Source organism: Theropithecus gelada, chromosome 11 (genome assembly GCF_003255815.1).
Source record: "Theropithecus gelada isolate Dixy chromosome 11, Tgel_1.0, whole genome shotgun sequence".
In the NCBI taxonomy this organism is placed as follows: domain Eukaryota; kingdom Metazoa; phylum Chordata; class Mammalia; order Primates; family Cercopithecidae; genus Theropithecus; species Theropithecus gelada.
In genome coordinates, this window is record NC_037679.1 from 4,859,620 (window position 1) to 4,882,047 (window position 22,428).

The window sequence follows — 22,428 nt, forward strand, 5'->3', positions numbered from 1 at the left end:
GTTAGCATAAATCTGAAGCTGAATCTGATAAGATGTACATGGGAAGCCCTAGAGCAACACGAAGGAAAATCAATGACAAATGCTACATTAGGAAATATTGATGTAATGCAAAAAGAAAGCAGTAAAAAAGGAATGGAGAAACAAAAACATGAGATACAGAACAAAAAGTAAATTAGCAGGTCAAAATCTAGTTATATCAATAATGACAATAAATGTAAATGGATCAATCAATCAATTCAGAAGTTAGAATCCAGGTGTGGTAAAGTACAGCTGTAGTCCTAGCTACTCAGGAGACTGAGGTGGGAGGATTGCTTGAGCCCAGTAGTTAGAGCCAGATTGGGTAACACAGCAAGACCCTGTTTACAGACATTAAAAAAAGGCAGAGGCTAGAGATAGACTGGATAAAAAGTATAGAACTCAACTATATGCTCTTGACAGGCGACACACTTCAGATTCAAATATATAGATTGAAAATAAAAGGATGACAAAAGATTTATTATGCAAATCATAACCATAAGAAAGCTGGAGTGGCGATATTAATATCAGGCAAAATAGACTTTAAAACAAAAAAAAGTTACCGAAGCTAAAAAGGGACATTTTATATTGGTAAAAAAATTGCAGTGCATTAAGAAGACATAACAATTGTAAATTGTAAATATCTGCATCTAACAACAAAGCTCCAAAATAGTATGAAGCAAAAACTGATAAAGGGAGAAATAGACAATTTAAAAATAATGGTTGCAGACTTTAATACCCCTCTTTCAGTAAGGAATAGAACAACTAGGCAGATGATCCACAAGGAAATGTAAGACTTGAACAGCATTATAAGTCAACCAGACCAGACAGACATTTATAGAACACTATCTAACAGTAGCAGAATATGAATTTTTCTGTAGTGCAAACAGAATATTCTCTAGGAAACACCATATGCGACACTGTAAAAGAAACCTTATTACATTTAAAAAGAAATAATACAAAGCATGTTTTCAAACCACAATAGAATGAAATTAGCAACCAACAGAAAGAAATTTGGGAAACTTAAAAATATGTAGAAATGGAACATGTTCCTGTAGTAACTAGGGGATGAAAGAAGAAATCAGAAGTAAATTTGGAAAATACTATGAGATTAATGAAAATGAAGAAATAATAAACTAAATTTATGGGTGCAGTTAAGGTAGTGCTTAGAGGAAAATCTGTAGTTATGTCTATTAAAAAAGAATAAAAATTTCAAATTGATACAGCCGTCTACCTTAAGACACTGAAAAAGAAGAGCATACTAAACCTAAAGCAAGCAGAGAAAGGAAATAATAAAGGTTCAAGAAGAAATTAATGAAATAAAAGAAAAACTAGTTAAATCAAAATTAGTTAAATCAGAAGCTGGTATCAACAATTTTGACAAAATGTTTAGCTAGATTGTCTAAGAAAAAAGAAAACACAGATTACTAGAATTAGAAATGAAAGAGGAGACACTGCTACCAATCTTACAGAAGTAAAAAGTAGTGTAAAGGAATAGTAGCAGCTGTATGCCAATAAATTAAATAACTTAGATTAGATTTACAACTTTCTAGAAAGATACAAACTACTGAAATTGACTTAAAAAAAAAGTGTAAATAGACCTATAACAAATAAAGAGATTGAATTATTATTTTTTTTTAAGAAGCTACCTACAAGGTAAAGCAAAGGCCCATATGGTTTAACTAGGGAATTCTGCCAAACATTGAAAGAAAAATTAGTACAGATTCTTCGCCAGCTTTTGCAAGAAATAGACTTAGGTGGGGACAGATGTACCTTCTTACAGCAGTTGGTGTGGGAATGGGTAACCGGAGCATTAGGGAAATAGCAGTAAGTTATTTATCTTCCCCTGTGACTGGAAATTAAGATCCTTGCTTTGAGTGGAAACCTTTTTTAATATATAGTAGCTTCCTGCATTCAATTATCTTGTAACTAGTTTATAAAACTTTTAACTTCCTTAAAAGACATTGTATTGCCTGAGTGAGGGAAACATTGTGAAGGCAGATTATTCATTATTGAATCTGAATTAAAAATACTGAGGTTTTATGTTTATAAGATTATACCAAATACTAGTTGTATTTCTAGGTTCTAATATAATAATGTTAACTTAAAGACATTACTAAATTACTTATATTCAGGTTTTTAGTTAACCTAATTTTTAGTGTGAAGGTCTGTTGCAAGAATAAAGGACCCTTACATGTTCCTTGAATCATTTGGTGTAAACTTAGAGTATAAGCTGGGGCTGAATTGGCTTGTTTTTAAAAATCACTTTTTCCTGGAAACTTACTTGTTTATCATACCTGTCAAATCATTTGTATGCGTCTCACTTGAGTGTTAGAACTTTGAGGTTGGTAGGTCAACTTTTAGCATCTTTTTCCCCTTTCTGTGTATGTATCCATGTGTGTACATGTTTGTGTGTTGTGTTTAATATGAATTGTGATATACGTTTTTACCATTTGGGATATAAATTATGGCTTCCCATGAATGTCCCAGTATGCAGCACTGGTGGTACTCTAAGTTGATGATTCCTCCCTCCCAAGTTTCTAAACGTTTTTGTTAACTATTACAGGAAGTGAGTTCAGACTCCTGTTACTACCAACACACTAGGCAGCCATGTACACATACAAAATGATAATAATAGTGGCTAACATTTGTTGAATACTTGAGTTTTATGAGGCATTGTGGCCAGAGAATTGTTTCATCTAAAACTTAGATTATTTGTAAACATTTTTAATTTACTGATGTTCTTGATTTTGAGCTATGGCAGTACTCAATAAGGGGTAGTTTTGCTTCACAGAGAACATTGGGCAATGTCTGGAGATATTTTTGATTGTCATAACTGGGGAATGCTGCTGGCATTTAGTGAATAGTGGCTAGGGATACTGCTGAATAATGTATAATGCTCAGGATGGTCCCCCCACAAGAAAGAATTACCCAGCCTGAAATGTTAATAGTGCTAAGGATGAGAAACCCTGGCCTGGGGTGATTGTGCATTCATCCTATGAGCCATGATTCTTGCAGGTTTGAGGGAAAATGATGCTTTCTTTTAGTGTTTGCTGAACTATATTTTCATGCTAGTACTTTAGGACGTAAGCTGACAACCAGAATGTCTAGCTCCAGAAAGGCTGCGGTGTTTGCCATCTCAGAGAAAACCTAGAATTATTTTTGGATCACTGCCCTCTATGCCTGACTCAGTCTTCCAGAATGTCTATTTCTATGTGCAATAGTGATTTTATCTAAGAGGCTTCATTGCTCTTTTATGTCCTTGGGTTTTGGTTAGGGCATCCTTATTGCATCCAGTAAGACTCCATCTGAATCCAGGTGAGAAAAGAATTTTAAGTTTTCAAATTTTTTCTCTCTCAGAAGTGTCTGAATTCTTTATTGAAAATTTATTCATTACTGTTCTTACAATTTGATACGTTAGTAGTTTCGTCGAAGGGAGAATGACATTACAAAGCATTTTAAAGTTTTGCTATATTGGAACTCTGTTTTAAGGGAGAAACTTTAACTCATTAGCTCAGCCAATGTCATATGAGGTAAGTAGTTTGGTGAAGTCATGATTCCACTTTAGGTGTGTCTAACATAAAGGCATACTGTGTTAATTTTACTGCCAGATGGATGCAAATAGAATTTAGTTTAAATATACTAAGGAACTAATCTTTTCCTTCATTTCATAAGTTATTAAGGACTCGTATTTTTCTCTTTGCAGCTTTAAGTACTTTATTGCTGTTGCTTATCTTAGTAATTTCTAGCAGGTAAACTTAACCTTTTGAAGATGTTTTAACCTACATTGTTGTAATAATTGGTGAAAATCTGGTGGTACCATTTTTCTCTGAAATAATTTACTTGAGTAACTAATTAATATAATGTTAGGCAAGAGAGTATTTGCTTACATATATTTAGATATGTGTTTCTAATTAGAGAACTTTTGACATGTTACAATTTTTATTTCAGACAGTATACTTCATGAGACTACAGCAGTGATTCTCTAAGTGAGGTTCCCCAGACCAGTGGGATCAGCATCATCTGGGAGCTTGTTAGAAATGCAAATATTCACACCTACTGAGTCAGAAACTCTGGGGTTAGGGCCAAGCAGTCTTATTATTATTATTTTTTTTCTGAGATGGAGGCTTGCTCCGTTGCCCAGGCTGGAGTGCAGTGGCGCCATCTTGGCTCACTGCAAGCTCCGCCTCCCGGGTTCACGCGGTTCTCCTGCCTCAGCCTCCCAAGTAGATGGGACCACAGGCCCCCGCCACCACGCCCGGCTAATTTTTTGCAATTTTAGTAGAGACTGGGTTTCACTGTGTTAGCCAGGATGGTCTCGATCTCCTGACCTCGTGATCCGCCCGCCTCGGCCTCGCAAAGTGCTGGTACTACCGGCGTGAGCCACCTTGCCCGGCCAAGCAGTCTATTTCTAACAGGTCCTCCAGGTGATTCTGAACCTTGCTAATGTTTAGGAACTGCTCTACAGAGAGTGACTTGTTGAAATAAGTTCACTTGGTTTTAATCCAGTATATTTGTTCTTGTTCTCCTTTTGTGCCTACCACATTTTAAACTCTTATTACTTGTGGGAAGATAAACTGTCCAAATTTCTGGCTGAACTCAGATAGCTCACATGAAGCATTTAAAGAAAGACAGTTTGGAAATAATAATTCAAGGGATCAGGATAGGTATTCGTTTAAATAACTATTTTAAAAAAAGCCCTCAAGAGATTTAATTTAAAATCTTGTACTGTGGGAGTATGATCGTTTGATACTAAGGAGCTGCTAAGTTAAACAGATTCCTGAGACATGAAATCAAAGGATTTTTTAAAAGAATTCATATGCTTCTATAGAAACTTTAGAAATGGAGGCTGGTCATGGTGGATCATGCCTATAATCCCAGCACTTTGGGAGGCTAAGGTGGGTGGATCGTTTGAGCCCATGAGTTCCAGACCAGCCTGGGCAACATAGTGAGATGCCGGCTCTATTTTTTTTGTGTGTTTATTTGAGACAGTCTTGCCGGGTCGTCCAGGCTAGAGTACAGTGGCGTGATCTTGGTTCACTGCAACCTCTGCCTCCCAGGTTCAAGCAATTCTTGTGCCTCAGCCTCCCGGGTAGCTGGGATTACAGGCCCGCACCACCATGCCCAGCTTGTTTATTTGTTTTATTTATTTATTTAAGTAGAGATTTTATTTATTTATTTATTTATTTAAGTAGAGATGGGGTTTTGCCGTGTTGGCCAGGCTGGTCTCAAACTCTTGGCCTCAAGTGATCCACCTGCCTCAGCCTCCCAAAGTGCTGGGATTACGGACGCGAGCCACTGTGCCCAGCCTCCGTCTCTATTTTTTAAATGTATTATATAAAAAAGGAAACTTTAAAAATGGGAATTAGGATGATAATATATAAAAAGAGGTAGTATGCTGAATACTGCAATCATTTAAGGAAAAAAAGTCTAAAAATATATTCTAAAAGTTCATAGTATAGTATATATTATATAGAGATGTTCTTTTAAATAGTGGTAGAAAACAATTCCAGATTTGGATACTTATAATAGTACTGTCAGTCTATTTGAGAATTTAACTGTAGTGTAATAAGTATTAATGTTCTAATTAATTATCCATAATGACTCAATTACCATTGAGATGATAGTGTATTGTGTATAATATATAGAAGATACAATCACATTGAATGTATGGAGCTGTGCTATTATCTATAGCTTGCAAATCTTTGGGCCTTCTTAATAATGCACAAGCAGTACATTAATATTGAGATATTTCAACTGGTGACCTTAATTTTTCTCTGTGTAAGTCAAATTTTTTATATGCAGATTTTACTACTAAAGTCTTAACTTGAATCTATCCCTAATTATCTTTCAAGGTAGGTGCTACATATTTTATTCTTGCTGGTAAACTAATTTGTATTTTGTGTCAGTTTAGCTTATTATACATTAGCCTTTCTTAGCGTTGTCATAGATTATAGGGACTAAGTACAGGGACTATTATCTTTAAAGTTTATATTATATTCAACAAGTAAAATTTTTAACAAACTGGACTATTTAGTAATTTTACTAATAAGAATGGTTAAAACCAGCCAGGCACAGGGCTCACGCCTGTAATCCCAGCACTTTGGGAGGCCGACGCAGGTGGATCACCTGAGGTCAGGAGTTCTAGACCAGCCTGGCCAACATGGTGAAACCCTGTCTCTACTAAAAATACAAAAATTAGCTGGGCGTGGCAGGTGCCTGTAATCCCAGCTACTCGGGGGGCCAAGGCAGTAGAATCACTTGAACCTAGGAGGCAGAGGTTGCAGTGAGCAGTGAGACTTCTCAAAAAAAAAAAAAAAAAAAAAGGAATGGTTAAAATCCCAGTTTATACCTGTTTCCCCTGCCCCCCAGAAAATGTCTTATTATAGATTTAGGATATAGATGGCAGAGTAGAGGTAACCTCTTATGGTGTTAATTTGCTATTTTTCACTTTAATCCCAACTTCAGGGCATCTAACCTCATCATAACTCTGGATAGAGGCCAGGAATATATACATTCTGTGTAAAAAAGAATATTCATAAGTTGAATGTATGTTAGTACTTAGTGCTGTTTTTGTGTATGTATAGATAGAGAAGGCAGAGAGAGAGAGAGAGAAGTAACAAAAGACTACAGAGAGAGTAATAATAAGAAAAAGACTATATAGGGCCTAGATTGATCTATATTTGCTCAGAAGTTATATACAGTTTATGTAGTTTCCTACACAGTGTGTTTACTTAGGTTAGTAAGAAAATCAGTCTTTTCAGAGTTTCAACTTAATTTTTATTTAAATTAATTTAAAATTTTAAATGATGCTTCATTTATATGTTATTATACTTCAAAAATCATATAATATTTTATGTAATAATCCAAATTAAAATCTTTGGAAAATAATGGGCTGTTTTTTCATTCTAAAGCTGATACTTGTTAATTATAGAAAACCTGCAAACATCTGAAAAAATATCTGGAAGAAACTGTAAATCCCATGTGGACCTACCACTCAAAAATAATTACAATTAATATTTTGGTTTATTTCTGCCCAGTCTTTTAAAAAATAAATTTTTAAAATTGGCATCACTCATGTCTTTATTAGTTTTTTAACCTATTATAAGCAATAACTTTTCCATATCTTTAGTTTTTAGATAATTTTAATAACTTCATATTTGTGTCATAATTTTAACTTCTTTATATTGTCATACATTTAAGTTACTCTTTTGCTTTAATATTATAAATTTTGTGGTGAACCTTCTTGTTCGTAAATCTATTTATAAAGCTGTAAATCTTTATCTGTTTCTGATTATTTCCTTTTATATTTCTAGAGGGGTAATTACTGAGTCAAGGAATATAAATGTTTTCAAGATTCTTAATGTATATTGCCAAGTAGCCATCCAGAAACACTGATCCAATTTAACATCCACTAGCAGTATGTAAAATGTCTATAAAATAATACCGTTGTTACCAGTTGGTATCATAATTGCATTTTAAAAATATTATTTCATTTGTGAAAAATTGTACTTTGTTCTGTCAAATATTGTCAAAATACTGAAAATGGTATTTTACATTATGGTTTTAAGTGGATTATTTGAACATTTAAAAAATCATACCTGGACTTTATCAATTTAAATTAAAATGTAATTTAGTAGAACATTGTCAACAGCCAGGAGATTTGGAAATATTTGGTCATTGTAATGGTGAGAGGGTCCATTGGGAATCATCATTTGATTAATAGGCTTTCACCTGAACTTTAGGTCTTGCCTCTGATCATTATTTGGATTTTTAGAGTAATTCTCGTTAGTTTTCTGTCGTCTTTTAGTTTTGCCAAATCAACAAAACTTGACAGTTTTATTAAAATAATAATTTATTCAATAATATTATTGAAATAAAACAGCTTTAAAAGCAAGAGAGAATTCATACTGAGAAGTATTTTTCTATAGAAAAATAAATCCTTGCTCATTTATCAGATTTTAGGAATGGCTGTTATAATGTAGGAATGTAAGAGCACGGCTTTGAAATTAGACTTTTTAGTAACTTACTAAGATTATGTCATTTGCTTACAATGTTTATATTGGATAAATTGTCTAACTTCTAGGCCTCAGTTTCCCTATCTATTAAATAAGATTAAAAATAGTTTCTTATAAGGATTGTGAAAGTTAATACATATAAAGTACTTACTTAGCAGATTGCCTAGTAGTTGGTAAATGCTAAATAAATGCTGGTTATAGTTTAGCAGATTTTGATAGACTTACTCATTCAACAAGTATTTACTAACCACTTACAGTGTGCCAGACACTTTGTAGACATTGCTGATACAAAGTGACAATCTCTGATGTAACTTACTCTGCAGTTAGGGACGAGGGAATAGAATTTATCTTGAAAATTAGAATAACCATAAACAAGAATTTAAAAACTTGGGATAAATGACTTCTGCCTTTTGGGGGAGGAGTACTTTGCACTGTTTTGTTTTCTGTATAAGTTTTATTCATATGAAAAGTGATGTGATTAGTATCTGCTTTTTTTCATTTGGGAAACTCAAGCTGCTAGAAAAGAAATGATTTTTATGTGGTAATACATGTTGGAATTAATTTATCTGAGAAGGGAGGAAGGAATTGCTTCGTTGGTAACTAAACAGTAGAGTACGTTTACATTTTAAGGTAAATTGATATAAATAATAATAATTATTATTATTATTATTATTATTTTTGGAGATGGAATCTCGCTTTTATTGCCTAGGCTGGAATGCAATGGCACGATCTCGGCTCACCGCAACCTCTGCCTCCCAGGTTCAAGTAATTCTCCTACCTCAGCCTCCTTAGTCATTGGGATTATAGGCGCCCACCACCACGCCCGGCTAATTTTTTGTTTGTAGTAGAGGTGGGGTTTCGCTATGTTGGCCAGCCTGTTTTCAAACTCCTGACCTCAGGCGATCTACCTGCCTCAGCCTCCCAAAGTGTTGGGATTACAGGTGTGAGCCACTGTGCCCAGCTGATATTATTTTGTTTGCTTAGCTGTTAAAATTGGCCTCCAAAATTAAAGAAAAATATAATGTTTACTTTTAAGAGTAATATTTGTTTTTAAAATTATTTATGAAGTAGTTTTCCATCTCACTAAATCCCCCACTCCCATAAAAACAGAGCTGAAAGAAATCGTACTACTTATTTATGGCTGCATTACCAATTACCCTCAAACCCAGCACTTAAAACAACAGACATTTATTATCTTAAAGTTTCTGTGAGCTCTGAATCTAGGCACAATTTAGTTCTAGCTTAGACTCTAGCTAAGAGTCTCTCACAATCAATCTGTTGCAATCAAGACTGCAGTCAAGGTGTTGGCCTAGGTTTCAGTTATCTCGAAGTTCGACTAGGGAGGAGTCTGCTTTCAAACTCAGTGATTGTTCACAGAATTAATTTCCCTGTGGCCCATTGAAATGAGGGTCTTAGTTTCTTGCTGGCTGTTGGCTGGAGGGCCTCCCTCAATTCTTTGCATCTCCGTGGGGCAGCTCACTGTAGGGCAACTGTTTTTCTTCAGAATAAGCAAGTGGGAGAGAAAAAGAACAAGATGGAAGTTGAGTCTTTATGTAACCTAATCTCAGAAGTGACATCTTATCACTTCTGTTGTATTCTGATCTTAAAACAAGTCAGTAGGTTCATCCTCTACTTAAGGGGAAAGAATTATACAGTGAGGTGAATAGCAGGAATCAGGAATCATTGGGAGCCTTCTTAGAAACTGCCTGCCTGAAGAGCAAAGCAAAACATCTGCATTTTTGCTAAATGTTGAGATATTTCTATGAGCCTTAAATACAAGAGAATGGGGCCAAATCAGAGCAAGACTCTATGAGGGAGTAAGCATGGAGAAACAATGGATTGTCTGACGGACCAGAAAATATGAAAACCCCAAAATAATCTACTTACTAGAAAATACAGTGGGCTGATTTCAGAAAAGCAAGTGGAATTAGAATGGGTACAAGTAATATATTGTAAAGTAGAGGGGGATACATAATCTAGGCATTATGAAGTATCAAAACTATGCAGCCATAGCTCCCTTTAGGGATAAAACCCAAACTAAGAGGAAAATGCTGGAATGCAGTCCAAATTGAGCAGTTCAGGGACAATAGAGATAAAAGAGAAGATTCAGATGAGTGGGAGAGGAGAACACAACCAGAAAAATCTGTGAAAACAAGCTGCTTTTTGAAGACCACACAAAAACAACAGAATGACCATGCCTCCATCTCGAAGTTCAGAAAAACTGATTTCACTTAAAAATTAGTAACAGAAAATATTAGAAGTGAAATCTAAGAGAAAGTTAATATAAAGGAAAAAGAAAAAAAGGAACAAAGTAATATCTTAAAGATCATGAATGCAAGTCAGAAAGACATGCCCCCAAACAAATGGGTACTATTACCTGTTCTTTCAAAACAAGCTAAAAGAAATTAAGAAAATGTTATGAAAGAAAACATAAAAATATAAATAGGAATTTTAAAAACTCGGAAATAAGGTGATAGAATTCGGGAAAGAATAGGAAAAATGTGTACACAAAATTTAGCTGTCTGTGGTGGTGCATGACTATAGTCCTAGCTTATTGGGTGGCTGAGACAGGAGGATTCTTGAGTCCAGGAGTTCAAGGCTGCAGTGAGCCATGATTGTGCCACTGCACTTCAGCTTGGAGACAGATCAAGACTCTATCTCAAAAAAAATACATATATACAGTTTCAGAAATGAGCCTCAATTTAGTGGAAATTCAAGAGTGAATAAAAAAAGCACAGGTAATGTGTAAAGCGATACAAAGTGAAGAAAGGAAATTGTTGTTTTCTTTTTCACCCAGGATCTGTTGTGCCCTTCAAGGAGAGAGAGACCACCGTAAGGCCAATCTGATGCGCCACGGACATCTTTTCTCTCTCTCCCTGTTGCAGAAGTCAAATGGGTGAAGCCAAGTATAACTTAATTATGCAGAGCTGAGGGAAGGAAATTGTTTTTTGGTTGTTGTTGTTAAAAAAAGACTGCTAAAAGATTTAAGAGAAAACAATATTGAAAACAAAGATAATCCAATATATGGATAATACAGGTCCCTGAAGAAAACCATGCCAAGGAAACAGAACAAATTCTAAAAACTATAATAAGACATTCTTGAAATTAAAAAAAATTTGAAACTACACGTTGAAACAGCACACTGTATACCTAAAAATATTTACTCAGAACAATGACAACTGATATAAATGCACATAAAATCAATGAACTTTAAAGCAAAAACAATTTACTGGGCACCGGGCAAAAAGACTGAATAACTGAGAAAGAAAAAAAGTTTGTCATCCGACTTTTAAATGGCACTGCTTTATGCCTGAAGAAAATGGAATAATGTATTTAAGATACTCAAGGAAAGAAAATGTGAGCCAAGGGGTAATGTGTGGATTTCTATATAGCCAAATGAATTTCAAGTGTGAAACCCATGAAGAATCTTATTGATGTGTTAAAAACAAACACACACACACCTCAGGGAATGTTTTCCCTTTGAGCTCTTACTGAGATTTTTCCTAGAGGATTAAGCTTCAAACAAAATTACTAACAAGGTATGGACTTAAGGATTGGTGGCTAAATTTAGATACTTCCTCTGCTCTTAAAGATTCCTGAGTTGCAGACAACTTCATTGGCTCAAATCATTTCAAATCTTATGCTATCAATGTTTATAATTTGGTGATATTCATTAATATAGCAGCCTTGGAAAGGAAGAGTAATAGGCCTCTGCACTTAAAATACTTATTGTATAACCATGACACCTTTTGGGAATGGACACACTGCTTAGTTATATATAGCAGGATTTCTTAATCTCAGCACTATTTATATTTTGGGCTGGAAAATTCTTTGTTGTGAGAGCTGTCCTGTGCATTGTATGATGTGTAGCAGTATCCCTGGTCTCTGTTTACTACATACAGTAGGTTTCATCTCTGTTGTGACAACCAAAAATGTCTCTTCATTGCCAAGTTTACCCTAGAGGGCAAAATCAGTCCTGGTTAAGGAACCACTGCTTTAGAGAAGTGGTAAGTATTGCTGCAAAGAACCTGTTCTGTTGCATTTGATCAGCCATGAAGACCCATCTTCACATTGTAAGAGAATGAAAACCTAGTAAAAGAAATTAATCAGCCAGGATAAGGCCATTACAGATTTGATTATATATTTCATTAAAAAATTTGTACACATGTATACACATATACACTATGTATACATACATATCGTCTGTGAGTAATTATACACTTACTAGATCAATCCTGGAGTTAGACACAGTATGCTAATTTCAAAGTATCATATAAGATATAATAATTTTATTAAGATAATAGTAAAAATATTTTGTTCCATATTTTTATATTTAGTCCTTAATCTTAAATTTTCCAAATTATTTTCAGTATTTTACATGTTAACCTTCTGTACATTTTTAACATACTGAAACATTTTTTAAAAGAAATGTCTTCTTGATTGTAACTTGCACTACTTTTTTTTGTTTTGTTTTTTTAGATGGCGCTTCACTCAGTGTGTCACCCAGGCTGGAGTGCAGTGGCGCAATCTTGGCTCACTGCAACCCCTGTCTCCTGGGCTCAAGTGATTCTCATGCCTTAGCCTCCCGAGTAGCTGGGATTATAGGTGTGCACTACCATGCCTGGCTAATTTTTGTATTTTTCGTAGAGATGGGGTTTCACCATGTTGGCCAGGCTGGTCCTGAGCTCCAGGCCTCCGCTCGGCTCGGCCTCCCAAAGTGCTGGGACTACAGGCGTGAGCCACTGCGCCCGCCCAACTTAGTTGTTGATATATAGGAAAGGCATCTTACCAGTGCTTGTGGTTTATCAGAATATAAGAAAAATACTTACAAGTGTATAAGAAAGGCACATCAAATTTTATCAATTGAGTACTCAGTACTTGCTTTTTATAACTAAACCCTTAAAATATGTTGATTATGTTTTGGAATAAAGGTCAGATTATCAGTGATCATTACCTGCTAGCCTTCCGGTAAGTACCAAGTCTTGCAAGAGTAATGGATGTATTTTCACCAAGATAAGGAATCTCCACTTTATCTGTTATAATTTTTCTTGGAAGTACTTTACTTGGATTGGTTTGAAGGGCTTCACCATAACTCTGCTTTTCAGGCTTTTAAAAATGAAGATGGTTGCTGCTGACTGAATTTCTCAGGGCAGTATTTCACCAACTGCCTGTAAGATATGGATAGGTTTGTGGGTGGGAGTTTCAGGAAGGATTTGTGAATCTGACAAAAGCTGCTTATTGTATCCTATAGATTCACAATGCACATTAACATACTTTAAGTGCTCTTAGCTTAAAGGAACCTGTTTAAACCCATATTTCTCAGAGTTAATTGATATGGAATCCTTTTATGGTACAGTATCTATTAAGATTTTGAAGAACAAATATTTTGTGGGCCAGTTCGGGAAGAACAATTCTAGTACAAGATAAAACTTGCTGTTTCCTCAGTAACTGTTAAATGACCAGTAAAGGGGAGGTGTAAAAAGTATTAATATAAAAGTTACAGAGAATTAAGGGGAAAATTTGAGGATGAAGGAGGGACACTAGTAAGTTTTTTTTTTTTTTTTAAAGAGAGAGTAGATTTAAAAAGATGACATGTGAGAAGGGCTATAAATTGAAATTGTGGAATTGGATTTGGCATATGCTACAAAATTTTATAAAAATAGAATATTCACTAGCAAATGTAGTCTAGAAACAAAGTAGAAAACACAAATGTACAACATTAAGTATCAGAAGAACACATAGCTATAAATATGGAGGAGATTAAAAAAATGAGAAACCTGTAAAGTAAAACTAATACTAATAAATTTAAATATCTGAATCAGGCTGGATATGGTGGCTCATGCCTGTAATCCCAACACATTGGGAGGCCGAGGTGGGCGGACCACCTGAGGTGAGGAGTTAAAAACCAGCCTGGTCAACATGGTGAAACCTCGTCTCTACTAAAAATACAAAAATTAGCTGGGCGTGATGGCGGATGCCTGCAATCCCAGCTACTCAGGAGGCTGAGGCAGGAGAATTGCTTGAACCTGGGAAGTGGAGGTTGCAGTGAGCTGAGATCATGCCATTACACTCCAGCCTTGGCGACAGAGCGAGACTGTCTCAAAAACAAAAATTTGATTCAAAATTTACTCTCTTTAATGTGTTGATGTCATATATACTAACAAGTGGCAGAACTAGGACTTGAACTAAAGTCCTTTTTGTCAACAGTGTCTGCAGGCTCACCTGTTGGGCTCTATTATTTCCCTAATGAAGAGATAGTAAACCTCAGGGAAAAAAACTTAAGCATTGGAAAATGGGCTGGGTGCAGTGGTTCGTGCCTGTAATCCTAGCACTTTGGGAGGCTGAGGCGGGTGGATCACTTGAGCTCAGGTGTTGGAGACCAGCCTGAGCAGCATGGCGAAGCCCTGTCTTTACTAAAAATGCAAACAAATAAATAAATAAACAAATAAACAAATAAATAAAAATTAGCCAGGGGTAGTGTCGCGCACCTGTAATCCCAACTACTGAACTACTGGGGAGGCGGAGGCACGAGAATTGCTTGAACCTGGGAGGCAGAGGTTGCAGTAAGCCAAGATCACGCCACTTTACTCCAGCCTGGATGACAGACCAAGACTCTGTCTCCAAAAAAAAAAAGTGAAAAATGATTCTCATGATTGAAAAAAAAATCCAAAGCTTAGAAAAGGATGGAAAGTAGTCTGATTAATTTTGTAATAAAATCTGACCAAGATTATGTCATAGTTTAATCTAGACCAGCTTTAATTATGACTATCAATAACTAAATATGAAATTAGCTAATTCAGCAGCACTACAATGAAGAATATATCGTAACATGTAGGAGGTTATGTTAGGATTATTGAAAATCAGGTGTGAAAAAATTTATAGTCATCTCAGTAAATGAGGAAAATAAATTGGTAGAGTATTTAATCAGAAAACAAACATTATGCTCAATGGTGAAATGTTAGAGCAGTGGTCCCCAATCTTTTTGGCACCAAGACAGTTTTTCCACAGACTGTGGCAGGGGGATGGTTTCAGGATGATTTAAACACATTACATCACTGGATTCTTATATGGAGCATGCAACCTAAATCTCTTGCATGTACAGTTCACAGTAGAGTTCACACTCCTTTGAGAATCTAACGCCACTGCTGATCTGACAGGAGATGGAGCACAGTTTCGCTGGCTTGCCACTCACCTCCTGCTGTGCAGCCTGGTTCCTAACAGGTCAGTCAGTACCAGTCTGTGACCTGAGAGTTGGGGACCCCTGTGTTACAGTCCTTCCCACTGCAGTTGGAGAGATGATATGATATTCTGCTTTATCTTTTTAAAAGAACATTGCTTTGGAAGACAGTGCATAAGGAAAAAATGTATAAATACTGGAAAGGTTCTATGGTTTGATTTGTCTCCACCAAAACTCATAATAATAGTTTAATCTCCAGTGGGGCAGTGTTGGGAGTTGGGGTTTAGTGGGAAGCATTTGGGTCACAGAGGGTGATTAATAGACTAATGACTTCCCTTGGGGGTTGAGTGAGTTCTGCTCTGGGAATGGATTAGTTCCCAGGAAAGTGGGTTGTTATAAAAGTCAGGACACCCCTCTGATTTTGCCTCTTCACGTCTCTGCTTCTCCCTTTTGACCTTCCACCATGTTTTGGGCTAGCACAAAATCCTGCACCAGAAGCTAAACAGATGCTGGTGTCATGCCCCTGAATTTCCCATCCTGCAGAACCATTGGCTAAATAAACTTTTTTCATTATAAATTACCTGATCTCAGGTGTTCTGTTTTAGCAACATTAAGCAAAGACAAAAGAAGAGAAAATTATCACTACTTTTACGTTAAATAGGAAAGCAAAGAAACAATGGGAAAACTATTGGACCTAATGAGAGACTTCTATAAAGTGGACAGAATCCAAAAATATAAATATGCAGAAAAGTTTTTATTTAATTTTGTTTAGAGTCAGGGCCTCACTGTGTTGGCTGTGCTGCAGCGCAGTGGCAAGATTGTAGCTCACGGTAGCCTCAAACTCCTGAGCTCAATCAATCCTCCCACCTCAGCTTCCTGAGTAGCTGAGACTACAGGCGTGTACTGCTGTATCTGGCTAATTTTTAAATTTTTATTTATTTATTTATTTATTTATTTATTTATTTATTTCTCTATTGTAGAGATGAGGGTCTTGCTATGTGGCCCAGGCTGGTCTCGAACACCTGGCCTCAAGTGATCCTCCTGCCTCAGCCTCCTGAGTCGCTGGAATTATAGACACAAGTCACAATAGCCAGCCAAATATGCAAAACTTAGTACTACTATTTTAAAATATGATACCAGCAATTCCAATTAAAATTAATAGAAAAAAGATCCAACTTATAATAATATCTAAGAATAAACACTGAGAAGCATGTAAGACCTATATAAGAAAAACTTAAATGAAGTTGCGGGTGGTGGCTCATGCCTGTAATCCCAGCACTTTGGGAGGCCGAGGTGGGTGGATCACTTTAGGTCAGGAGTTCGAGACCAGCCTGGTCAACATGGTGAAACCCTGTCTCTACTGAAAATACAAAAGTTAGCTGGGTGTGGTGGTTGGCAACTATAATCCCAGCTACTCGGGAGGCTGAGGCAGGAGAATTGCTTGAACCCGGGAGGTGGAGGTTGCAGTGAGCCGAGGTGGCTCCACTCCACTCCAGCCTTGGCGACAGAGCAAGACTGTCTCATAAAAAAAAAGAAGAAAAAAAACTTAAACAAAACTATGAAACAATGTAAGCTATCACTACATAAATGAAATATGTCTTAATTTTGATTGGGATGGCTTAATATTTTAAATGATGACGAATTTCCTTATATCGACTTGTAAGTTTAAGGTAATTTCAATGGAAATTTCTTAGTGCTTCTGAGTTACATTGCTATTTTCTAGTAGTTAGAAGAGTACCTTCTACATAGTTGACACTGTATGATTTGCTTTTTGAATTAATGAATGAAAATTTATTCCAAAGAAATGGCAGGAAAAATGTGCAAAGATGTATGTACATAGATATTTATGATAGTCTTGTTTGTGTTAGCAGAAACACTAGAAGCAGTCTAAAATGTCCATTAAAGGGTGACTTAGAATGCTGTGCTACTACTACTGAAAAGTAGTGTGAGCTATAAGTACAACACAGTACATAACATGTATGTTAGCATATGAAATGAATATGTATGTGTGTGTAGGTATGGGTTTTGAGTATGACGGAGGAAGGATTAGAACAGTCATCCTCAAACTTCAGCTGCACTTGAGAAAACACAATTTAAACCAAAACAGAAAGCAACAAAAACAAACAAAAAGTGGGGCCTTAGTGTCCAGGCCCCACTCCCAGAAATTCTGATTTCATTGCCCAGAAATAAGGCCTAGGCATTGGAATTTTTTTTTTTTTTTAAGTCTGTAGGTAATTCCAGTGTGCAGTTAGAGTTGAGACATTGGTCTAGAGATATTTGCACTAGGCTGGCAACAGTGACCAGTTCTCAGTGGTGCAAGATAACAACCCACTGCTTCCCCAGCAACTGGTAAAGGACCAGTGGGGGAGAGATCTGAAAAGTAGTCATTTCATGAGGGCATTAGAAAAAAAATGCTAAGAGTAAGGTAAATTCTTACTACCTTTTAACCCATTTATCCCTAGTATTCCATTAGTGGAACGCTAAGCATGTGGGAGTTACTTATATTTTGCTGAAGGACACCGCCAAGGTCTGATTGCAGAAATTCAAAAAATTGCAACCTCTCTCATAAATGGGTTAATTTGCGAAAATTATTGAAGTGACTAAAATAAGGAAATGAAAAATTTATGTTGAAACTTCATATTTGGTTTTGTAAGTGTGCCAAACTTGGTCTTTGGTTTCCATATTTTTCAAGGCAGACTGGTCAATACATGGGATAAAATATTTCAGCTTCAAATAAGATCACCATATAAGTAAACTATGCTTTTTGCTTACTTTATTGAGTCAGAGATTCCTTGTGTATCTGATTATGTGATTGTAAATTATTTGCACCTAGTGATCTTACATGTTAAGGCTACTGAATACTATGTAATAAGTTAAAAAGATTACTAAAAAAAAAATCTTCATGAATATATATAACTTATTATCTATACATTCTTTGAGGCATTAAAACCAGGGAAATGGGACAACTTAGTTATAACTTACAAAATGAAAAATAAATATTTGGAAATTGCCCAATATAACATTTATAAATTGTAACACTGATTCTCTATAATTTTATTTAACAAATACATATTGGGTGCATCTGTGTACTAGACAATTAAGATGACTTTAAAATGTTATGGTCAGGCATAATCCCAGTACTTTGGGAGGCTGAAGCATGAGGATTGCTTGAGCCCAGGAAGTTGAGACCAGCCTGGACAACATAGCGAGATCACATCTCTACAAAACATTTAAAGAAACTAGTCAAGTGTGGTGGCCTGTGCCTGGGTACTAGCTACTGGGGAGGCTGAGGTGGGAGGATCGCTTGAGCCCTGGAGATCAAGGCTGCAGTGAGCTGTGGTTTTGCCAATGCATTCCAGCCTGGGCGACAGAGCAAGACACTGTCTCAAAAAAAAAAAAAGAGTTATATCCCCCCCACCCCCCCGTTCATGTTTTACTTCTTCATTTATTCAGCAAATATATACTATGCTCATTTTGCCTAGCATTATAGATAAAATTTCTGAGTTCGTTTAGGTCAGGTTTTTGAATTCTAACTCTACCCCTTCCTTCCTAGCTTTTTGACCTTGGGCAAGTTACAAGTCTTTCTGTATCTCATTTGCCTCTCTGTAAAATGGGAATAATAATAGAACTGGTTATAGAGCCAGCACTATTATACATATAAATATGTGCACAGAATAGTGCCTAGCTAAGTAAAAATGACTGCCCATTAAATGTTAGAAACTAACATAAAACACAATACCTGTCCTCTAGAAGCTCTCCAGGAGTGTGATATATGAATAGTTCCAATGCAGTGTCATCAGTGCATTTGTTTACTTACTACTACATTTTGAATTATTATGCTTTGTGTCCACCAATCTTCATTTTCTTTTTTATAATCTAGATTAATTTCTACTGATAAATTTTAAAACCCAGTTCAAAATTGTGAGGTGCAGTGGCTCACGCCTATATAATCCTAGCACTTTGGGAAGCCAAGGTGGGTGGATCACTTGAGCTCAGGAGTTCGAGACCAGCCTGGGCAGTTTGGTGAAACCCCATCTCTACAAACATTACAAAAATTAGCTTGGTGTGGTCCCAGCTACTTTCAGGGGGCTGAGGCAGGAAGATCACTTGAGCCCAGGAGGTGGACATTGCACTGAGCTGAGATCGTGCTACTGTACTCCAGCCTGGGCGACAGAGTGAGACCTTGTCTCAGAAAAAGAAAAAATTGTGGAATATTTAGGTTTTGATTAATTCTTTGTAAGATGAGTATCTTTTGTATTTTGTTTGATGGTTTTGTTTGTGATTGTGATATTCTTGACTCATTCTGAGCAAACCACATAGGAAGAAAATATTATTTATATTTAAACTCTTACCTTTCTATAGAGAGCCAGTTTACACACAAATATTACCTAATTCCAACAGTTGTTATTATCCATAATGTTATTCATTTTTTCAGGTGGGGAAATTGTGGATTTAAGAGGTCGTGATTTGCCTAATACCATATAGCTCGTTAAGAAGCTAATACTTGGAGCCTATATCTTTCTGTTATAATAAATTATGAATAAACAGCTGAAATTTGTATTAGACATAAGAAAGGAGAACCTTGTTCTAACCAGAGAATGTTCTATCAGCCTTTCAGATGAAGAAGCCTCTCTTCTTATTTTCTTGCCAGAGTAGAGGTGATAGAAAATAAGGTAAAGGCAGTAAAATATGGAGACAGGAGCACAGAGTGCCCTAAAGTTAAACAAGTTTGAATCCTAATTCTATCACTTAACTAGCTTTGGCCTCAGGTAAATTATTTAACTTCTTCAACCCTCAGTTTTCTACTTACTAAAAGGTTTTAGTAATACCTCGTAGTGTTTAATAATTGGTAACTAGTATCATCATCGTCTTTCATTATGTTAAATGAGAGGATTCGGTTAGGATTGATGTTTTCCGTAAGAAGCACAGAAATCTTTGCCTGTCTTCCTGTGATCAGGGAGAATGATTTTACCTGCTGATTTATGTGGTAGTGAAAGAGCAATGAACTATGATTTAGAAGGCCTAAGTACAATGCCCCTGGGTTAGTGGGAAAAAAAACCTTACACAAGTTATTACAGATTAAGTATCCCTAATCCGAAAAGCTCCAAAATTGGAAACTTTATGAATGCCAATGTGACACTTAAAGGAAATGCTCATTGGAGCATTTTGAATTTTCAGATTAGAGAAACTCAATAGGTAAGCTTAATGCAAACATTCCCAAAAAATGCAAAAACACCCCCCCAAATCCAAAAGAAATTCAAACTCTGAAATAGTTTTGGTCCTCAGCATTTTGGATAAGGAATACTCAACCTGTAGTACTTAGGTCTTATATTTTATCACCTTTAAAATAGAAATACCCTAAAAAAAATCCAGTGAAATAATAGATTTACTAAGTAGGGCAGTGGTCCCCAACCTCTGGGCCATGGACCAGTAGTGGTTTGTGGGAAAATTGTCTTCCGTGAAACCAGTCCCTGCTGTCAGAAACGTTGGGGACTGCTGATGTAGGCTACAGAGAGGGTCATATTTCAAAAAAACCTTTATTTAATGCCCAATATTGAATAGCTCTGTGAAAGAATGCTGTCAATCTCTAAGGGACTGAAAGTTACAATCCTTTATATGCTATTCTGTGATTCATATTTATAAATATAATTTTAACTGTACATATTTTTTCTCTGCAATATATAGTTTTTTTATTTCCAGTTCATCTATCAATGAAAAACAAAGGTAATATGTCCTTTGATCCTTTTCGTTGCTTTAAATAGAGGACAGATCTAGCCCAATGTTAAGAAACCTTAAGAAAACTACATAGAACAGAAGGGGTATGGATTTATCCTTATAAGTATGGGTGACTAGTCTTTAAGCCAAAATTTGAAATACACATTCTGACATAATATGACACTGTGATTTAATATTTGTAATCAGTATTGTCCTATAAAATATGAAAGCTATCACTGTAAATGTGGATGATATTAACAAGGATAGTACTTTTCATATCTTTTATTCTGTGGAACATGTACAAGTTTAGAGAGAGTAGTTGTGTAAGGAAAGGACCTCTTTTGAAAGGGAGAAATGAGTATCGTTATGGAAAATAGTATGGAAGTTCCTCAAAAAATTGAAAATAGAACTACTGTATGATCCAGTGTAGGATATATGTCCAAAAGGAAAGAAATCAGTATGTTGGAGAGGTATCTGCATTTCCATGCTCATTGCAGCATTATTCACAATAGCCAGGATATGGAATTAACAACCTAAGTGTCCATTGGCAGATGAGTGCATGGAGAAAATGTGGTGTGTATACACAGTGTAATATTATTCAGCCATAAAAAGAACAAAATCCTGTCATTTGCAACAGCATGGTTGATCCTGGAGGACGTTAAGTGAAATGAGTCAGGCACAGAAACACAAATACTGCATGAGCTCAATTACATGTGGAACCTATAAAGGTCACACTGATAAAACAAAATAGAATGGTGATTTTCAGAGGCTGGAAGATGTGGAGATGGGGGAGATGTTGGTCAAAGGTTACAAAATTTTAGTTAGTAGAAATAAGTTCCAGAGATCTGTTTCATATCATGCTGACTATAGTTAACTATGTATTGTATACTTGAAAATAACTAAGAGTGTAGATTTTAAGTGCTTTCACCACAAAAAGTGATAAGTATGTGAGTATTGCAAATGTTAATCAGTTCATTTTAGCCATTCCACAATGTATACCTATTTCTTTTCTTTCTTTTTTTCTTTTTTTTTTTTTTAAGACAGGGTCTCCCTCTGTCACTCAGGCTGGAGCACAGTGGCACAATCACAGCTCACTATAGCCTTGACCTCCCAGACTCAAGTCATCCTCCTGCCTCAGCCTCCTGTGTAGTGGGGACTGCAAGCATGCACCAATATGTCTGGGATAATTTTTGTTTATTATTATTATTATTTTCTTTTTGGTAGAGATGGGGTTTCGCTGTGTTGCCCAGGCTGATCTCAAACTCCTGGGCTTAAGTGATCCTCCCGCCTTCGCCTCCCAAAGTGCTGGGATTATAGGCATGAGCCCCTGTACCTGGACAGACGTGTACATACACATATTTCAAAAAATGTTATATACTACAAATGTATATAACATTTGTCGATTAAAAAATAGAAAATATATCACTGCTATAATGCCTTTACTAATCTTATTTTAAAAATATTTAACTACCTAAACCTTTTCTTTAAACCGTAAACTTTTTA

General features: G+C 35.9%; 1 protein-coding gene and 1 non-coding gene across 2 annotated transcripts in view; one reads left to right on the forward strand and one right to left on the reverse strand.

Annotated features, from left to right (window-relative positions):
- Nucleotides 1-22,428, forward strand: part of ARID2 (AT-rich interaction domain 2) — a 189,382-nt gene that overhangs the window by 41,410 nt on the left and 125,544 nt on the right. The window lies entirely within an intron of this gene.
- On the reverse strand, nt 10,832-10,970 carry LOC112635680. Its single transcript, XR_003122015.1, has one exon. It is a non-coding gene; the product is annotated as a small nucleolar RNA SNORA64/SNORA10 family (small nucleolar RNA).